Source organism: Capricornis sumatraensis, chromosome 22, assembly GCF_032405125.1.
Source record: "Capricornis sumatraensis isolate serow.1 chromosome 22, serow.2, whole genome shotgun sequence".
Taxonomy (NCBI): domain Eukaryota; kingdom Metazoa; phylum Chordata; class Mammalia; order Artiodactyla; family Bovidae; genus Capricornis; species Capricornis sumatraensis.
This window is the reverse complement of record NC_091090.1, coordinates 53,169,468-53,189,978: the sequence shown is the minus strand read 5'-3', so window position 1 is coordinate 53,189,978 and position 20,511 is coordinate 53,169,468.

Sequence of the window (20,511 nt, the reverse complement as noted above, 5' to 3'; positions counted from 1 at the left end):
AAGCTCCCATCACAACAGAAGCTTCTAGTGTGAGGCTGCAGCTCCCAGAGAGAGAGCCCCGCCACTGTGTGAGCATCTGAGACCAGGTACCAAGCCCGCTTCTGCCCCAGCCAGCAAAAGAGGCTTCTGTTCTCTGCCCCCAGCCCCAGCTGACACTCTGGGAGTGGGCAGCGTTGGCCACAGAAGCTCCAGAAATATAAAAACTGATGCCCATTCAATTTCAACACTATGGACTATTTATGGACACTTATAATGAGAAATAAAAAGAATATGCCCATTGTATTAGCCTGTTATGTAAAGGGCATTTTTCAAAAAGCTTCAGAAAATACACTGGTTGAGTGAGTCATCACGACCCTTCGCCTCTGAAAACAGTTGTGTGTTCAGGCCCCAAGTGCACATTGTATTTGTATTTAATGCTACGCAATCCTGGGAAGATAACTGTGTGAGAGGGCTGAGACGCACGTGCCCAGCACTGTGGGTGCCAGAGCTGGTGGCCTGGGCTCCAACAGGGGGTCGTGCACTCGCCAACCACAAGCTGTTGGGCAAGCTGCTTCCTCTCCGTGGGCTTCATTCTCGTCTTCTGTAAATCGGAGATAATCCTAGTCACTGCATCCCCAGGGAGCCGTGAAGGTGAACTGAACTCACGTGTGTAAGACGCGTGGAGCAGCGTCCAGAGCCTGGTAAGCTCTGGACGTTGCTGCTGTTCTTATTATTTTACGTTAACATGTTGGCTTCTGGACTTACCAGCAAAATGAAGATGCAAAAAACATGAGGACGGAAATGAAGAATCTACTGCAGCGAGTTGGAGACAAGTAATATTCTCAGGGGGCAAACGTACCCTGGACACAGCTCCTGGCAGTAGCACCTGAGGCCGGGTTGCGAGCCCTGGGGCGGGTGTGCAGAAGGACCCCCACGAGAGGCCAAGGCGGCCAGGAGGCACGCTTCCCAGGGGTGGGAGTGCCGCGGGCAAGGCCTGCCCCACCCCTACCCCGCCGGCTCACCGAGACTGTGGCGCCTGGGCCTGGAGTCTGCCTCCACTGAGCAACCCTATCAGCTGGAAACAAGAAGCCATTCTCGACCACCCCCAGGGATGTCACCAGGCCAGGGGCCTTCTCAGGTGTGAACACCCTCGGCCAGGATTGAAAGGACCCACGAGGGTACAGTGCCCCTCGTGCGTGCGCCCTCAGGGCGGCTCCGCATCTGCACGGCCCAGCACAGTCGGTGCGCACTGACGGGAGCCACAGCTAACAAACGCCTCCTCTGAACAAGCAGAGAATCACTGTGCGTTTCCTGAAGAAAGCAAAGGATTGAAGGGGTGCTGTCAGAACACGCCATCTGCAGTCACTCAGACACCATCGTGGCCTCTAGTGGCTTGCGGCAAAACGAAGGTACGGTGCACTTGGGCAGGTCACTTTTAATCTGATGATACGGGCAGCACAGTAAGGCATTTGCCGTGGGAGAAACCTGTAATTGGCTTTCCTTCTCTTACGTAATTCGGATTTAGGGCAGCCAAACCAAGACACAGGATCTGAGCCTATATGTGGGAACAATGGTCAAGAGCTACATGAAATTGGGACTGTTCCAGCAAACTCTGATTTGTAGCCGCCATAGAAGCAGGGTTCATTTCAAACACACTTTAAGGAAACTGGTCCGCCAAAGCCTTCTGTGGCTTCTCTCTCCTAGCGTGAGTTTTCTACCTTTTATGTCTTGCCAGTGCTATTAAGACTCCATTTAATTAGATGTTTCCTTGATTGAACTCATGTGGGAACTTCCATGGCAAACATACAGGATCTCGGTCCTGCAGAGCCTTGTCGGTGGGGAGAAAGAAACAATCACCCTGAACTAATTGCAAATGACGTGAGAGCAAAGCGCAGGTAGTTACAAGGCTATTACAGAGAGCGTGATTTGGATGAGGGTCATAGAAGGTACATCGGTCAGGACTCTTATTGTTAGGTAGCTGTTAACTAATTCTAGCTGATTTAAGAAGGCAAAAAAACGTGCTGAAAGGCCACTGGATACTCACTGGGTTGCTGGACGGGCTGGAGAACCTGGCTTAGCGTAGAGCTAAGTCACTTTCAGGCGTGTCCGACTCTTTGCGACCCCATGGACTGTAGCCCACCAGGCTCCTCTGTCCATGGGACTCTCCAGGCAAGAATACTGGAATGGGTTGCCATTTCCTTCTCCAGGGGATCTTCCTGAAATAGGGACTGAACCCGAGTCTCTTACGTCTCCAGCATTGGCAGGCGGGTTCTTTACTACTAGCACCAGCTGGGAAGCCCGTCATACAGCCCACGGAATTCTCCAGGCCAGGACACTGGAGCGGGCAGCCTTTCCCTTCTCCAGCAGATCCTCCCAACCCAGGGATCAAACCCAGGGATCAAACCCAGGTCTCCCACAGTGCAGCGGGATTCTTTACTAGCTGAGCCACAAGGGAAGCCCCAGCTTAGAGCCTACTTAGCCTCGAATGTCAGTAATGCCAGGCTGCAGGATACGAGGTTAAAAAATAATAGTGAACTGCTTTCATACCAGCAATGAACAAGTGGAATTCGACGTTTAAAACACAGAACCATGGCTCAGTAGTAAGGAATCCGCCTGCCGAGGAGTAGACACGGGTTGACTTCCTGGCTTAGGAAGATCTCCTGGAGGATGCGATGGCAACCCACTCCAGTATTCTTGCCTGGGAAATCCCACGAGCAGAGGAGCCTGGTGGGCTACAGTCCACGGGGTCGCAAAGAGTCAGACATGACGGAGCGACTGAACAATAACACCACCACCATTTGCGTTAGCACCCCTAAAATGAAACACTTGGGTATAAATCTAACAAAATCTATACAGAATCTGTATGGGGGAAACGACAAAGCTCTGATGAACAATCTTAAAGTAGAAGTAAATAAATGGAGAGATAGTCCATGTTTGTGGATGGACTCAATATTACCAAGACATCAGCCCTTCCCAATCTAATCTGTAGATTCAATGCAATCTCAAATTTCAGCAAGTTATCTTGTGGATATTGGCAAACTGATTCTAAAGGGTATGGAGAGACAGAGGACCCAGCGGAGCCTGCACAGCCCTGAAGGAGGAGCTTTTCCAAACAAGAGGTGGACACCACATGTTGATGGCCACGGAGAATCGGAAGAGAGTGAGGCCGAGCCCGCAGCGGCCAGGAAGCCAACACAGCACCCTTGGCTTGCCAGCCTTCACCTGTGAGCGCACTCACTTCTGTTTTAAGGTCTTGCCACTTTGAACTTTCTGTTCTTTGTAGCTGGACCTAATCCTAATACACAGTGCGGTACCAGGAGTAGGATTCAAGAGGTGGTTTACTGAACGTTGTGTGGCAGAGGTGGTGAAGACTCAATGTGACGGTCTGGAAGTTGGCCTCTCCTAGCACTTCAGTTGGCAAAACCGACTGTGAGCAACGCTGTGCTAAGTCACGTCGGAGCCTGAGACGAAAGGGAGTGAACCCCACCTCTGTCTCAGATTTTGATACTGTGTTCATCATTGATGGTTTTTTTTGTAGTGCTTTTAAAACATATCACATTAAAACATTATCTGGATAACTGGGGAGGAAGTTGATCAAGTTGATAACTTGATAAAGGGAGCTGGTGCCCTTTACATTTGGCACTTGAGGGAAGTGTCTCCCTTCTTCACCCCAGTCCCAGCCCTGCCCCTGGGGTTACACCACACACCATCCAGGGGCATTTCAGCAGGACAGATTTAGAATATTTCTGCATGTTGGTAACTTAGGACTTTTTCCAACAAGGTCTTACAAGAGAGAAATTAACTCTGGTTATAGCGAGCTTATCTGCAGGCAGAGATGAAGAGAGTAACTTTGCAAAGTGGACTCTACTGACTGTGTTTTGCAACTTAAATTCACTGAGAGCTCATCACTGAGATCTTCTGAGCTGAAAACATCCACTGCTTTTGCATCTTAAACTTCCAAATTGTAAGCAGTGACTTCAAAGTGCTAGCCCATGGCCACAAATTTTTAAAGTAACTTCTTCTAGGTTCTCTCTGCTGGGCAACACCTCCCCAGCACCTTACTTTGAGAAGCCACACAGTACTTGTGATTTTAAGCCATCCCTTGGCACCAACATGATCAAAACTGTGAATGTCTGACTACAAGGTGCTTCTCCAGATGGTCTAAAACATGCTTACTTTATCATCACCGAAGAAAACTTGCAAAACTTACACATTCCCGTGAAGGTCTCTCGAATGACGCAGAATAGACCTGCTCACCTCCCGGGGCCTGGCACGCCGACGAAGAAATCCTAGTACAACGAATTCCACATTCTCGAAAGTCTGCCACATTTTCAGGAGCTACAGAAAACCTTCCTCAAGAAATTTTGAATATTAGTTGCTTTTCCTTTAAAAACAGAATTAACGATGGCTACACAGTATTTCCAGACAACACTAGTGGCAAAGAACCCACCTGCCAATGCAGGTAATTTAAGAGACACAGCTTGGATCGCTGGGTCAGGAAGATCCCCTGGAGGAGGGCATGGCAACCCCTCCAGTATTCTTGCCTGGAGAATCCCCATGGACAGAGGAGCCTGGCGGGCTACAGTCCATGCGGTCTCACAGAGTCGGATATGACTGAAGCGACTAAGCACGCACACAGTATTTATTGCTGAATTAAATGAGGACTCAGGAAATTTCAAAGCTTGGTACAAATATAAAGAGTTTATGTAACATGACTTCGCAAGCTCATAGCTATCAGTCCTTTACAAGATACACTTTAAAAGAACTAAAAAAAATCGACAATTTATGGCCAGCAATTCTGCTCTCTGATAAGCTTAGCTAACACGGTAGAGGGCTTATTGATACTGCTTCTCTGCTAAACAGAAATATCCTGGGAACAGACACAGGGAACAATGAATAAATATGTGGGCCTGGCAAGGAGCTAAGACAGATGCGGAATTACAGGACATCCAGACAAACCCCATAATCATCCCTGGGGCTGTGGTGCTTGCACACCCGCCAGTTAAGCATCCCAAGATGCACCAGCTCCATTAACCATCACTGGTCAGCTCAGAAGGCACCTGTGCTGGGTCCCTGCCAACCCAGTTGGATATTTCTGTTTCTCCAAGACATAATTACAATGTGCTTATCTTGTGTCATAAACACATTGAGACCAGGTTCATCTGAAAATATACTAATCAGTATCCTGGGACTCACTCAAGGTGGAGAACACTTTTCCTTATAAAAACGAGGAACAATCAACCTTCCACATCTGTGGTTTCTGCATCCGCCGACTTGACCAACCACGGATCAAAAAATGGTTTTTAAAAAATTCCAAAAATTTCCCAAACACAAAACTTGAATTTCCTACATGTAGACAGCTATTTGCATAGCATTTACATTGTATTGGGTATTAGAAGTAGTTTGAGATGGTTTAAAGTATACAGGAGAATGTGCATAGGTTAGGTGCAAATATTATGCCATTTAATAGGAAGAACTGGAGCATGCATGGAAGATCCTAACCCCAGGGATGCTGAGGGATGCCTATTTACTCGGGTACAGAAATGGCATCCCTGACTATGGTCCAAATGAATAAATAAAAGCCTGTTGACGTGAAAGCAAGTGGCCCAGAAGCAAAGTTGGTCATTTTAGGTCACATCACTGGACTGTTCTCTTCAAGGAGGTTTAGTGTCTAGACAAGGGTGACATGAAGTCAGACTCCTGGATGACAAAGCTGTGGTACACTGGGCATGTGTCGGGGAGATGGGAGGTACGTGTGCGGGGCAGGTAACGTGGAGGCTGCGCGTGGCAGAAGGGGTGGAATCTTCCAGGTGGACTTTCTTGAAAGTCATCCATCTGGTTCTGCGGTTGTCCCATGTATATAGTCACGACAAAATGACTGAGGCAAGAGGAATCTGAGGCCTTAACTCTTTTTGGTGGATGAGGGGCCCGCTCGGTCAGTATTGTCCAAGCAGAAGACATGAGCGTAGACATTGCGTGAAACCATCCATTGAGATGTGGGTAAAAATTTTAGAATTTCTGTTTATATTGACTTCAACTTTTTATTGTGATAAAATATATATAACATAAAATTTGCCCTTTGACCATCTTTAAGGGTGCGGTTAAGTGACACTAGGAACTTGCAGCGTTGTGTAACCAATGCCACCATCCATCTCCGGAGCATTCATCTTCACAAACTGAAACTCCACACCCTTCCAACACTAGCCTCCATGCGCCCCTCTCCCAGCCTCCGGTAACCTCTGTCCCATCTTCAGTGTGCATGAACTGTTTGATAACTCTACGGATCTCATTTAAATGAAATTGTGTAGTGCTTGTCTTTGGTGACTGGCTTATTTCACTGGGCATAATATCAGTATTCTCAAGGTTTACCGTTCCTTCTCTTTCAGGATTGAGCACAATTCCATTGTGAGTGTATCGATTGTGTTTACTGAGGCGTCTACCAACGGACACTAAAACTGCCTCACCTGTGGCCTGCTGAGAATAACACCACTATGACACGGATGTGCAAATAGCTGGTTGGCCCGCCCTCATTATTTTGGGCTTACACCCGGAAGTAGAGTTGCTGAATCACACGGCAATCCTACTTTTAACTCTTTGAGGAATCTCCATGCTGTTTTCCACAGTGGTTTCACTATTTCACACTCCCAGAAACAGGGCACAAGCGTTTCAGTTCTACCGCAGCTTCATCAGCACTTGTTGTTTTCTGCTTTTAATAGTGGCCACCCTAATGGTGTGGAGCAGCGTCTCGTTGTGGCTTGATCTGCATTTCCCTAGTGAGTAGTGATGTCAAGCCTCCTTGCATGTGCTTACTGGCCATCTGTGTATCTTCTTGACGGAAATGTCTGTTCAAGTTTCTGGCTCATTTTCAAATAAGATTTTCGTTGTTATTGGGACGTAGGGGTTCTGTGTGTATGCTGGATAATAACTCTTTTCAGACAGATGTTTAGGAACTATATCTTCCCGCCTTGTGGGTTATCTTTTCATTCTGTAGACAGTTTCTTCTGATGCATGACATTTTAAATTTTGATGCATTCCAATTTATCTTATTTTCTCTTTGCTGCTTATGCTTTTGACACCATATCCAGGAAAACATTGCCAAGTCCAGTGTCATAGAACTTTCTCTCTGTAAGAGTTTCTTGGCTTCTTGTCATGCTCTTTGGTCCATTTTGAGTTAAGCTTTTGCATATGATGTAAGACAAGGGTCCAGTCTCACTCTTTGGCCTGTGGATATCCAGGTTTCCAGCATCATTTGTTGAAAAGTCTGTTCTTCCCCTACTGAATGCTCTTGGCACCCTGGTCAAGAACCATTTGACTCTATACCTGAGGGCTTCTTCCTGGGCTGTCTGTTTGATTCCATTGGTCTGTATGTCTGCCACACTGTTTTGATTACTATAGATTTGTAGCAAGCTTTGAAATTAAGAAGGGTGAGAGAGAGAGAGAGTGAAGTCGCTCAGTCGTGTCCGACTCTTTGCGACCCCATGGACTGTAGGAGCCTACTATGCTCCTCTGTTCATGGGATTTTCCAGGCAAGAGTACTGGAGTGGGTTGCCAGTTCCTTCTCCAAAGAAGGGTGAAGCCTTCATATTTATTCTTCTTTTAAAAAATTGTTTTGGTTATTTGATGTCCCTCAAGATCTCATATGAATTGTAAAATATTTTTCTATTTCTGTAAAAAACAACAACAACATTTGGGGGATTTTGATAGAGATTGCTTTGAATCTGCAGATCATTCTGAGTAGAATGGACATCTTAACAATACTGAGTCTTCTAACTGATAACGTGGGCTGTCTTTCCATTCAGACATGGCCTCGCTAATTTATTGCAGCAACGTTTTGTAGTTTTCAGTGTACAAAACTTTGTCTCCTTGGTGAAGCTTATTCCTAAATTATTTTATTCTTTTCATACTACTGTAAACAGACTTGTTTCCTTAATTTCCTCTTCAGATCATTCGTCACTGGTGTGTGTAGAAACGCACCTAGTTTTTGTGTGTGGATTTTGATTTTGCCTGGAGGATTACTAGTATCTTATTCCTCAGGATATTAGCCATCACTGCAGTGCGCGTAGCTTTGAGGGAGGAAGACATTAGGCTGCAAGAGACAGAAAACCAACCGCAGTGACTTCGGACTGAAGGGGGTTGTTTTCCTCTTGCAGCAAGAATCTCCAGGCAGGCAGGCAGGGGAACTGCCACGCGCTTCAGGGAATGATCAAGAAGCCTGGTGCCTTCTGTCTTCCACCTCTGCCTTCCTCACCAAGTGGCTTTTGTCTTCAAGACTGAAAACCGCAGCTGCATCACCGAGAGCCGTCTCTACTAACAGATGTCTCAGCTGCATCGCAGGCGGGAGGAAGGGCAAAGGGAAATCCAGAGTCTCTGAGGGGTGTGCTCCAGGGTACACAGGAGGAGCGCTCAACTGCCTTCATTTTAAGAGTCACTTTACACAACCCAGCCATTCCCTGCTACTGAAAGCAGTAGCCACTGGCTCTCATTGTGCCAGTCTGTCATTGTTAATGAGATAGCATTCACTTTATCATTCTTAATTTTCCACTTATCATTCTTAATTTACCGCAAAACTGTATGTCACCTCCCCTCTTAGCAAAACGCGTCAGCAATGGCAAAATTAGTATAATAGTGTTCCTTAGAAATATTATATGTGGTTTTCTCTGCATTTCTCTAAGAAGTGTTATATGCTCACTTCCCTAGAGGGCTGTCACCTTGCAGAAGCATCTCAAGGTGGTGTTTCCTGGCACCAGGACTCCACAGTAATGCTAAAGCATCTTCCCAGTGGTGGACCTACAACCAGGGTTCCCAGGGGATTCCTGGGCATTTTCCCCTCTAGAGAAGAAAGGAAAATGCAAACGTCATTTCCGGCAGAACACCCTGAATTGTGTTATGCGTGTGTGTAGCTATAAATAGCTTAAGCACATATGCATAGCATATAAGTGGTAGTGTTTTGAATGACAGCTCGCATTTCCAAATGTCCACGTAATATAACTTTCTTTCCCTGCTTGAGCAGTCTCCTTTCTGTCTGACTCATAAGCAATGGAGGCATGTTAGTCTCGCCTTCATGAACTTCTGCCTCCACCACAATGGCTGGAGCATCATTGCAGGACCCTCTGCAGCTGCAAGACTTGGGGACTTAGAGGAAAATCCCCTCCTCTGCCATCTGCCCACAAGTTGCCATGGAGACCACCCGCCGTCCTCAGGTCCAGATGCGCTCTTCCTGTCTGAGTCGCGGTGGGGACACTGGAATCTTCCCAGAGCGGCCCGTCTCCCTAGATGCCCCTGCCAGCCTCCTCCTCCAGGGTCTTGCCACCTCGCTGGAAGCTGTTCTGCTAACTTCTCTCCTGAGCCAAGGTAGATCTTTTTCTTGACTGGGGATGGGACGTTCTGTGCTCCCCACGCTTTCTAGCAGGAGTTTGTCTATGCCTTGAATCCCTTCACCTGCTCTAGGCTTGGACTTGTAGAAACCAAAGTAAAACTGGCTTGTAAAATGATTTGCGCTGTCAATCCTGACGCAACCTTCCCCTCAGATGGTTGGTTAACCAAGTGTCAGTGGGTCACGTTACCTGATTGAGAGTGGCAGAAAGGAAAAAGAGAAATGCAGAGAGGGAAAGATCAGAGATCTTCACGTCCAGAGATATGCCCCTGCTGTATGTCCTGTATGAATGCGTGCACACATGTGTACGTGTATATGGACATGTACGAGGGTGTGCCCAAAATGTCCTAGCCAGTGTTAATATTTACTGCATCAGAAGAACATTTTTAAAGCTATAAATTATGTTTCTGTTAATATATCCAACTCAATGCTATTTGACTCTCACTTTGTCACTGGAAATGGAGAGAATAAAATATTCCAAAGAATTCTAGGTCTTGCTTTTTCCCTTAAAAAAGTCTTAATTGAATTGAGGTTTAGACTCTAAGTATAAAGATACATCCAAAAAATAAACAGGAAATTACAGCCATTCAACATGTACAGAAGCTGTAATTCAAACAACATATGGTAATGTTGAGCAGGAGACTCGTAATAATTAACATTTGTAAATTGCTTTCCATTTACTTGCATGTATAATTTAATTTGATGCTTGCAATAGCCCTGAAAAGTATGTTGTGATTATTACCTCTGTTTCACAGATGAGGGGAAAAAATAGGACACCATGATGAAGGAATTTCTCCAGATTCACACCATTAGTCAGCGGGAGTGATTCACGTGACAAGTTTGCCCATGTTACAGATTCCAAAACAAGGTGAAAGATGAAGACGATAGAAACGGGTAGTATATGTAGGTGTGTCTTTAAGTGAACGCCTCGTGTAAACCTCTGTATAGTGAGCTGGATTGTGTAACATGCTGTGTGCTAAGTCGCTTTGGTCATATGCAATTCTTTGCAACCCCCTGGACTGCAGCCCACCAGGCTCCTCTGTCCTTGGGATTCTCCAGGCAAGAATGCTGCAGTGGGTTGCCATTTCCTTCTCCAGGGGATCTTCCCGACCCAGGGATCAAACTTGCATCTTCTGCACTGGCAGGCAAGTTTAACCACCAGCACCACCTGGGAAGCCTTTGTTGAGTTGTACAATACCAGGGCTTTAAATCCAACCTAATCAGGATGTTTGGAGGTGAATCCTAGGGACTGGTGTTTTTGAAAGTTCCCTAGGTGGTTCTTCAATCAGCAGCCAGGACCAAGAATCACTAGGTTTTTTTTTTTTTTTTTTTTGCTGTTGCTGTTTGTTACGCAAACGAAGGGTACATTGAGAGACAGAGGGAGACAGAGGCGACAGTATCAGAACAAGAGAAGGGGGAGAGTGGAGGGGTTGGGTGTTTAGAGGCTGGGGAACGACTTAATAAAACATGCTTGAATAACTGTGCAAGGTCGCAAGGCATCACTAGTGTAGGATGTAATGAAAGATCAGTTTCGTTACTTACTTTCTAGAAGTATTTTCATACACACCTGGATTTACAATAAACAAGCTCAAAAAAATTTAAACGCTTTCAATGGTTTCCCAGCCCTCTGGAATCTCTGTTGCTCGGAAAGTATAACAGCGGTAGAGCAGTCCTCCGCGGTTGAGACAACTAGACTAAGAAGCTATTTACTTGCCACGGACATTGATAAAGTAGAGCCAAATAAACGCGGTTCTGAACGTTCCCTAAACAAAATGCAAAATGGACCTTTGATCATCGCTAGTGCCAAGGATCGCTGGATTGGTCTCCCAAGCGGGCGTACAGAATTCCACGCACAGAGGTTGGAGTTCTCCGTTCCCTTTTACCACACTTGGTGTTATTGAACTTTTCATTCTGGCCAGTTTGGTGAGGTGAGCAAAGAAGAAATGAAGACAAGGAAATGTGTACAAGAATAAGAGGCACACTTTTCATTCATAGGACGATAGATAAAGAAGCTGCAGATGCAATAATTGATGGAGTGCACACAGCAGTCAACATATATTAATTACATCTGCAATTTCAGTAAATTAAAATTTCAGACCTGATACTGACCTGCCTCTTGGGAAACCTATATGCAGGTCAGGAAGCAGCAGTTAGAACTGGACCTGGAACAACAGACTGGTTCCAAATAGGAAAAGGAGTATGTCAAGGCTGTATAGTGTCACCCTGCTTATTTAACTTTATGCAGAGCACATCATGAGAAACGCTGGGCTGGAAGAAGCACAAGCTGGAATCAAGATTGCCAGGAGAAATATCAATAACTTCAGATACGCAGATGACACCACCCTTATGGCAGAAAGTGAAGAAGAACTAAAGAGCCTCTTGATGAAAGTGAAAGAGGAGAGTGAAAAAGTTGGCTTAAAGCTCAACATTCAGAAATGAAGATCATGGCATCCGGTCCCATCACTTCATGGGAAATAGATGGGGAAACAGTGTCAGACTTTATTTTGGGGGGCTCCAAAATCACTGCAGATGGTGATTGCAGCCATGAAATTAAAAGACGCTTACTCCTTGGAAGGAAAGTTATGACGAACCTAGACAGCATATTCAAAAGCAGAGACATTTTTGCCGACTAAGGTCCGTGTAGTCAAGGCTATGGTTGTTCCAGTGGTCACGTATGGATGCTAGAGTTGGACTGTGAAGAAAGCTGAGCGCCGAAGAATTGATGCTTTTGAACTGTGGTGTTGGAGAAGACCCTTGAGAGTCCCTTGGACTGCAAGGAGATCCAACCAGTCTACTCTAAAGGAGATCAGTCCTGGGATTTCTTTGGAAGGAGTGATGCTAAAGCTGAAACTCCAATACTTTGGCCACCTCATGTGAAGAGTTGACTCACTGGAAAAGACTCTGCTGCTGGGAGGGATTAGGGGCAGGAGGAGAGGGGGACGACAAAGGATGAGATGGCTGGATGGCATCACCGACTTGATGGACATGAGTCTGAGTGAACTCCGGGCGTTGGTGATGGACAGGGAGGCCTGGCATGCTGCGATTCATGGGGTCGCAAAGAGTCGGACATGACTGAGTAGCTGAACTGAACTGAACTGAAAACTGAGCCACAAAGCAAGTTGCACAAGGACACATACAGTATGATGTCATTTTTTAAAAAGTTTTAAAATATGCAAAACACAATGTATTTGTGAACCAATGCATATGAAATGAAGATACAAAATCATGCGTGGGAAAATACACACCAACTTCCGGTGTTTCCTAAGGCAGGGGAAAGCCTGAGAGTGGACATAAACAGGGTTTGAAACATCCTGTTCCCTAACACTATTACAGAAGTGAAGTATCTGAAGCAGAAGTAAAAACATTAGCAAACAGGTCTTTCTTTTATTATTTCAAAAATAATTTTGTTTATTTGTTTTTGTTTTTATTTCTGTGCTGGTCTTCACTGCCGCGTGTGCTTTGCTCTAGTTGTGGCGGCGTCTCCAGGGACTGCTCTCACTGCGGCAGCTTCTCCTGCTGTGGGGCACAGGCTTCAGGGCTCGAGGACTTAGTAGTCGCAGCTTTCGGGCTCTAGAGAACAGGCTCAGTACTTGAGGCGCACGGGCTTAGTTGCTCCAAGGGATGCGGAACCTTCTAAGATCAGGGCTCGAACCCGTGTCTCCTGCATCGGCAGGAGGATTCTTGACCACCGAGCCACCAGGGTAGCCCAAGGGTTTCTTGTAGAAATAAGACAGAATGGCAATGATCCTCATAGTATGAGGGGAGAACAGGTCGGCATCACCGACTTGATGGACATGAGTCTGAGTGAACTCCGGGAGTTGGTGATGGACAGGGAGGCCTGGCATGCTGCGATTCATGGGGTCGCAAAGAGTGACCTGGTCCTTTCAGTGAAGTGGGCATTGAGTTCTTCTGAGAGAAGGGGCTGGGGGGCAAGCTGAAGGTTCTAGGAGAGTGAAAACACGAACAACCGAGGTTTGCAGGGAACTGACTGGGGGTGAAAAGAAAGGTTGCAGATGCTGGAAGCTCTTGGCCCTGCGCAACAGTGCTAAGTGTGCAAGCAGGCTCCAGCTCTCAGCTCACACCAGTGGGCTCAGCAACACGGGACTCGGAAGAAAAGAGTGAAGATGGAGTCAGCATAGCGGAAGAGGGCTCCGGGGGGAAGGTGAGGGATGTATTAGTATTGCTCAGATTTACCTGGCAGTTGTGGAACAAGGATGGCGGGGGTCTCAGGAGGACATAGTCACCTAACCAAATGCACTGGCCCGGTCAGCCTTTCCCAAAACACTCTTTCTAGGACACTGGACCTTTAAAGTGAAGTGAAGTCGCTCAGTCGTGTCTGACTCTTTGCGACCCCATGGACTGTAGCCCGCCAGGCTCCTCTGTCCACTGGGGATTCTCCAGGCAAGAATACTGGAGTGGGTTGCCATTTCCTTCTCCAGGGGATCTTCCTGACCCAGGCATCGAACCTGGGTCTCCCGCATTCCAGGCAGACGCTTTAACCTCTGAGCCACCAGGGAAGGAGAGACCTTTAAAACATGCTTAAAAAAACCAGTCGTCAAATTATTTTGGAAAACTTTGGAGCTTCGCAAAGAATATGAATATAGTCAAATGTCCACAGGGACTTCCCTGCGATCTGGTGGTTTAGACCTCACCTTCCAGTGCTGGGGTGTGGGTTCAGTCCCTGACTGGGGAGCTAGGATTCCACAGGACTTGCAGCCAAGAAACCAAGACATAAAAGGGAAGCAATATAGTAACAAATTCAGTAAAGGCTTTAAAATCAGCCCATGTCAAAAAAAAAAGTCTAAAATTTAAAAAAAGCCGGTGGGTGTGTGTGGGGGGTTGGTCTACAAAGCCCAGAATAAACTTATTTTGTAACCTAGCACTTAGAAAGCTTATTTGACCTAGAGATACTTTCTCACATAACTAGTACCAACAGCTGGGGCAATTACTTCAATTGGTAAGGTAGGCTGTGCTGGTGCTACAGATCAGCCTCAGAATCCAGCGGCTGAGCCAATTCATTCAGTTCAGCTGCTCAGTCGTGTCCGGCTCTTTGCCACCCCAAGGACTGCAGCACGCCAGGCTTACCTGTCCTCCACTATCTCCCAGAGTCCACCCAAACTCATGTCTGCTGAGTCAGTGATGCCATCCAGCCACCTCATCCTCTGGCGTCCCCTTCTCCTCCTGCCCTCAATCACTCCCAGCATCAGGCTCTTTCCCAGTGAGTCAGCTCTTCGCATCAGGTGGCCAAAGTATTGGAGTTTCAGCTTCAGCACCAGTTCTTCCAATGAACACCCAGGACTGATCTCCTTTAGGATGGACTGGTTGGATCTCCTTGCAGTCCAAGGGACTCTCAAGAGTCTTTTCCAACACCACAGTTCAAAAGCATGAAACATGTATATTATCATATGTGAAATAGATCACCAGTCCAGGTTCGATGCATGAGACAGGGTGCTCAGGGCTGGTGCACTGGGATGACCCTGTGGGATGGGATGAGGAGGCAGGTGGGAGGGGGATTCAGGATGGGGAACACATGTTCACCAATGGCTGATTCATGTCCATGTATGGGAAAAACCACTACAATATTGTAACGGAATTAGCCTCCAATTAAAATAAATACATAAATTATTTTAAAAAAGCAAAAAAAACAGCATCAATGTTTTGGTGCTCAGCTTTCTTTATAGTCCAACTCTCGCATCCATGCATGACCACTGGAAAAACCAAAGCTTTGACTAGATGGACCTTTGTTGGGAAAGTCATGTCTCTGCTGCAACAGGTCAACCTCAGAATCCAGCAGCTGAGCCAACGTGGGTCCAAACAGCCACACAGGAACCCGAGCTGATGGAGGTGAAGGAGGTCCCAGAGCCCTGTGACCCCCTCAGCGTGTGGCTCCAGGGCAGGGAAGCAGGCGCCTGGAGAATCAGCGCTCACTCTGACCTGGACAATACACACTGCTGCTGCCAGCAGCTCACGGGCCAGAACTGGTCACACGGCCCCACCCAACCGTGTGGGGACAACTAGTGTTCCCTGGAACACAATTTGAAGAACATCTGACGTCACAGGACACACAAGTTTTTCCAGTTCAAGGAGGGTGTGAAGAGAGTATTCTTAGGCATAAAGAAGAAAAGGCTCTGCTCTTTCTTGTCACTGAGGCAGAGAAGAAAGAGAAGGAGGAGGAGGGGAGGGGAGGAGGGGGAGGAGCTGGAGGAGAGATGGGGGCAGGGAAGAGATGGAGGAGGGGGAGGAGGGGAGGGAGGAGGGGGAGGAGAGATGAGGAGGGAAGAGATGGAGGAGGGGCAGGAGAAGGAGGAGAGGGGGGCAGGGTTAGGGTTAGGAGGAGGGGAGGGAGGAGGGGAGGAGAGATGGGGCAGGGAAGAGATGGAGGAGGGGGAGGAGGGGAGGGAGGAGGGGAGGAGAGATGGGGAGGGAAGAGATGGAGGGGGGGAGGGGAGGGAGGAGGGGGAGGAGAGGAGGGAGGAGGGGGAGGAGAGATGGGGGCAGGGAAGAGATGGAGGAGGGGGAGGAGAGGAGGGAGGAGCTGGAGGAGAGATGGGGAGGGAAGAGATGGAGGAGGAGGGGAGGGGAGGGCGGAGGAGAGATGAGGGAGGGAAGAGATGGAGGAGGGGGAGGAGGGGAGGGAGGAGGGGGAGGAGAGATGGGGAGGGAAGAGATGGAGGAGGGGGAGGAGGGGAGGGAGGAGGGGGAGGAGAGATGGGGAGGGAAGAGATGGAGGAGGGGGAGGAGAAGGAGGAGGGGAGGAGGGGAGGGGAGGGGGAGGCTGCCGGGCAGCATGGCTTACCGAGGTCTTGCTCTGTTTCAGGCATCTGCTAAGCGCTTGCAGGACAGGCACCATGTCATCCGTTCCCCCAAGAACCCTCAGTAAGACGCATTATTACCCCCATTTTGCGACTCCGATCACTGAAGCTTAGAAAGGCCAGCTGATCTGTCCAAGGTCACAGCACAGGAGCTCGAGTCAGACCATGGCCGTGCTCACCAACCCCACGCCGCGACCCTGAGTTCTGGACGGCCAGGCCTCTACACATAGCTCCTCATTTCATCCTCAGGACAAGCCTGCTGGCTGGACGGTGTGCATGCGGCGAGAGAGGGATTGAGCCCAGTTCTCGCTGGCTCCCAAAGTCCGGGTGACCACACCCGTCAGACCTCTCTCTCTGCTGTTGATCACAGTGTGTGGGTTCTTCGCACTTCCTTCAGCTAGCTCACGCTCACACACGATATCCTGGACCAGACCTGCAGACAGACCTTGTTGCCCTGGGGCCAGAAGGATGCTCACAGCTTCATCCAGATCTGCTTAGAAGGCAACACTCTCTGGGCTCTACTGCAGAAGCTCCTTCATGTTGGAAAGCTTAAATCCTGGTACCTTCAAGCCCCCCACCCCCAAGTTGTATCTTGTTGTGAACGTCCTTCTTCCTCCGAGGCCATCACAAAGCTTCCCTACTTTTCTCTCTGAGTCTGGCATTCACTCCCCAGGAAATCTTTGTGTCGACTGCAGACTGGAAGATTTAAACATAAGCAATTAAAACTCAAAGTCAAAGGGGACTGTCTTTGAGGAAGGAAAGTAATATGAGTAACAGGGAGACGTAGACTCCCAGCTGTGCGGTTCCTCTGAGTCCAAATTAAAAGGTCCATGAAACCATCCCCCAGAGTCCCACCCCCAGGCCCAGTGGGTTCAGGGAAGACCTGGAGACCCATCTGGCTGATGTCACAAGTGGCTGGCGAGCCCGGAGGCTTGCTTTTCCAGGCACTTAAATGATGGACAGTTCAGGCAGAGAGCCTGGGACCTGACGGACATGGCCACAGCTGGAGGTGGAGGCAGGCTGAGTCCTGCGTCTCTCAGGGGCCGTGTGAACAGCACGTCAGAAACACACGTTGGGCCACCAGCTCACAAGGCAAGTGGTCCCAGCAGCAGGGATGTTAGGGTTATAGAGAAACCGTGTACACCAGCGGTTTCACACTCAGCCTCTGTGAGTTTGTCTGCTTGGTCTCCCACATAGATGCAGTCTGAAGGTCGGCGTTTGGGGCTGCAAGGTGGTCCCATGATGTCGCCAGCCACCCTGCTGACTTCTCGTTTTCTGTGCCTGCTCGAGGTGTCCGTCTTCGGTGGAGAACGGCTGCTGCTGCTGTAGAGACGTCCAGGCTGCCAGGTGGACGGAGGAGGTGGACCCCTCAACTCCTGCTGAAATCTTATGAACTGCACCATCCACGGGGAGACAAGGAAATTCAGCTTTTCAGCTGGCTGCCTTGCTGCCTTCCCCAAATTCCAACCCTGAGAAATGAGGGGGAGACGGGAGTGAGGTGGTGCTTCATGGCCCCAGCCCCTCAAGGACGCCAATAAACCGCACACACTCACAGGCGACTCCTGGAGACTCCACCCAGCCTGAGGGGATGCTCGCTTCACTGCGTCGTTTGCAGTCCAGGGGGCGGGCCAGGTCTCAGCCTCACCACACGTCTCCCCCAGAGCAGACGTCACCTCTGCCTTGCCCAGTTGGCCGAGGATTCTGCACATGGGGGTGGGCTCCCCACGCCAAGATGCTTCACCACCACGTGCTCCCCAGGTTTGCCCTTTGCATCTTGCAAACCAGCTGCTCAGCTTTATCCCAGACCCCAGCAGGTGGTTCCCTTGGAAATCCGGAGGGTTCTGCTCACTGATCCCCTGCGCGAGGGGGGGGGGGGGTCTCTGTGAACGCTCCCCTCTCTCTGCTGTACCCTTCACTAGTGGTCGCTGACACAGAACAAACAGCGGTTAAGGACCGTGGTGTGGCGGGCACTGTGCATGGTGTGGATTCTGAAGAGATAAAAGAACTTCTTTTCTGCAGAATTCAGATACTAGTGGGACAAACAGGTGCGCAAATGCATCGCAGTGTGATCCAGGAGGGCTGCAGAGGATGAGGCCAGACTATTTATAGAACTTCATTGTGCTGGCAGGCCCAGCCATGGCCGACTTTTTGCAGCTCCATGGACCGCAGCAGCCAGGCCCCCTCATTGTCCCTCACTGTCCCCCGGAGCTTGCTCAAACTCATGTCCATTGAGTCAGTGAAGCCATCCAACCATCTCATCCTCTGTTGCCCCCTTCTCCTCCTGCCTTCAGTCTTTCCCAGCATCAGGGTCTTTTCCAATTAGTTGGCTCTTCCCATCAGGTGGCCAAAGTACTGGAGATTTTCTCATCTTACAGAAGACAGCTGTATCCCTCACCCACCCCAAGTCTTGGTTGGGATCTTTGCTGCAGGAGGATGTGTGAAACAACAAGATAAATTCAAGTTAATGATAAACCAAGGCCCTTAAGCTCACAAGGCTTTCTGTCCTTCCCTGTCTGGCACTTATTTCTGCAAGAAGGGCAAGCTGGTCCACAGAGGCTCATAACTCAGAAGCTCCAGAGCAGCACAGGCTGCAATGTTGATCCATTAAAATGTCATTTTTGCAGAACTATCGGATTTTCCAAAAGACAATAAATCATACACACAAACAAATATTCCACCTGATATCTCTCAGAGAGGGCACTCTTTGTTCAACAGAATAATGAAAATTTGTTTTATCCAATAATATGAAATATTTATTCAAATGATAGTCAATCCTAAACTTTTTTCATCTTATAAAATATTTAACACTTCCTATATCCTGTTAGGATTTCCCAGGTGGCTCAGTGGTAAAGAATCTGCCTGCCAGTGAAGGAGATGTGGGTTCAATCCCTGGGTCAGGAAGAGCCCCTGGAGAGGGAATGGCAACCCTCTCCAGTACTCTTGCCTGGAGAATCCTGCGGACAGAGGAGCCTGGCGGCTACAGTCCATGGGTAAAGAGTCAGACATGACTGAGAAGCAAACACTTTCACTTCCCAGATACAAACACGGGGACCACTCAGGTCCTGGGAGAGGTGGTGTGTGATGAAGGCCTTGTCAGTGGTGCAGGGAGCCCCCCAGGTACTCGGAGGTGGGAGAACTCACAGGGGGTCAGATGGTAGATGGGTAAGGAGCTGGGCGAGGCTGGGGGAGGTGACTAGGGTGCAGGAAGGGGGCGGGGTTTCCCAGGAGGGGTGCCCGGGTGCCCGGGAGTGGACAGAGCCGACCCAAGTGGGTTGAATAGTAAGGATGGCCGAGGAGTGTTAAATGCAGGGGCCAGCCTGGCTGCTAAGGCATCATTCCTTCAGCCAGCAGACATTCACCGAACTCCTCTTCAGGGGGTACTGGCTGGCAGCTCAGCCTGACCCTCACAGACACTGAGCCAGAACCGGGATGGTGAGCAGGGCTGGGAAGTTGATAAGATGCTTAGGAGGGGCGTTCTGACCTGGGCTGGGGCGTGTGAGAGTCAGGAGCATCAGGGCGGACTGGGAGGTGGGTGGGAGGCTGGAAAATGCGTGAGTCAGACAGGGGGCATCTCCAGAGTCCAGGAGAGGCCACTGCTCCCTGTCCCCAGCGCCCTGGGACTGCAGAGGCGCCGCATGTTCTCCAGGGACAGGTAGGGCCAGCCTGCAGGATGGGTTTGGACAGAGAGGGAGCGTCCACCGGCGAGCCAGTGAGGGAGAGGCCGGGAGAACTCAGGGGACAGCGCTCATCCTGTGCCTTCGGGTTCCGAGACCACAGGGAAGACGGACGCACCACACCCTTGATTTACGAAAAGTTTGACACCGCACTCCATAAACAGCCTCTGGCCACCATGGACATGCTTCCAAGGGAGGGCTTGAGACCCGGGGCCCGGGGGGAGTGCGTGGTGTATATAAATCTCGATAGAAAACCAACAGGAAACAGTGCTATCCTTTTGAAAGTATCCTTACGTCTTCTCATACGCATTTCAAACTATTACCAGCTTCTTTCTCTTTCTGTCCTTGTTTTAACGTTTATTAATGTTCTTGTGGTTGATTATTACAGTCAGAGTGTTTGCAAGGAGCCCAAAACCCAAGGCTCTAAGGATCTCACCCCGGGAGGATCTCACCCCAACGAGGGAGAGAGGAAGTGCAGAAATGGGGCGGGGGCGGCTTTCACTGCCCAGCAGCGGACAACAGCAACCCAGACCACGGGGTCACATCTCAGTCCGGCCCCTGGACCGCGAGCGAGTGCTTGGTAGCTGCTTCCGCAGGACGCCTGGGATGTGTGTGCACGAAAGGTGTCCACACAAAGCCTGGTCCATTCGGCCAGGGCCGGTGCGCGGCGCTG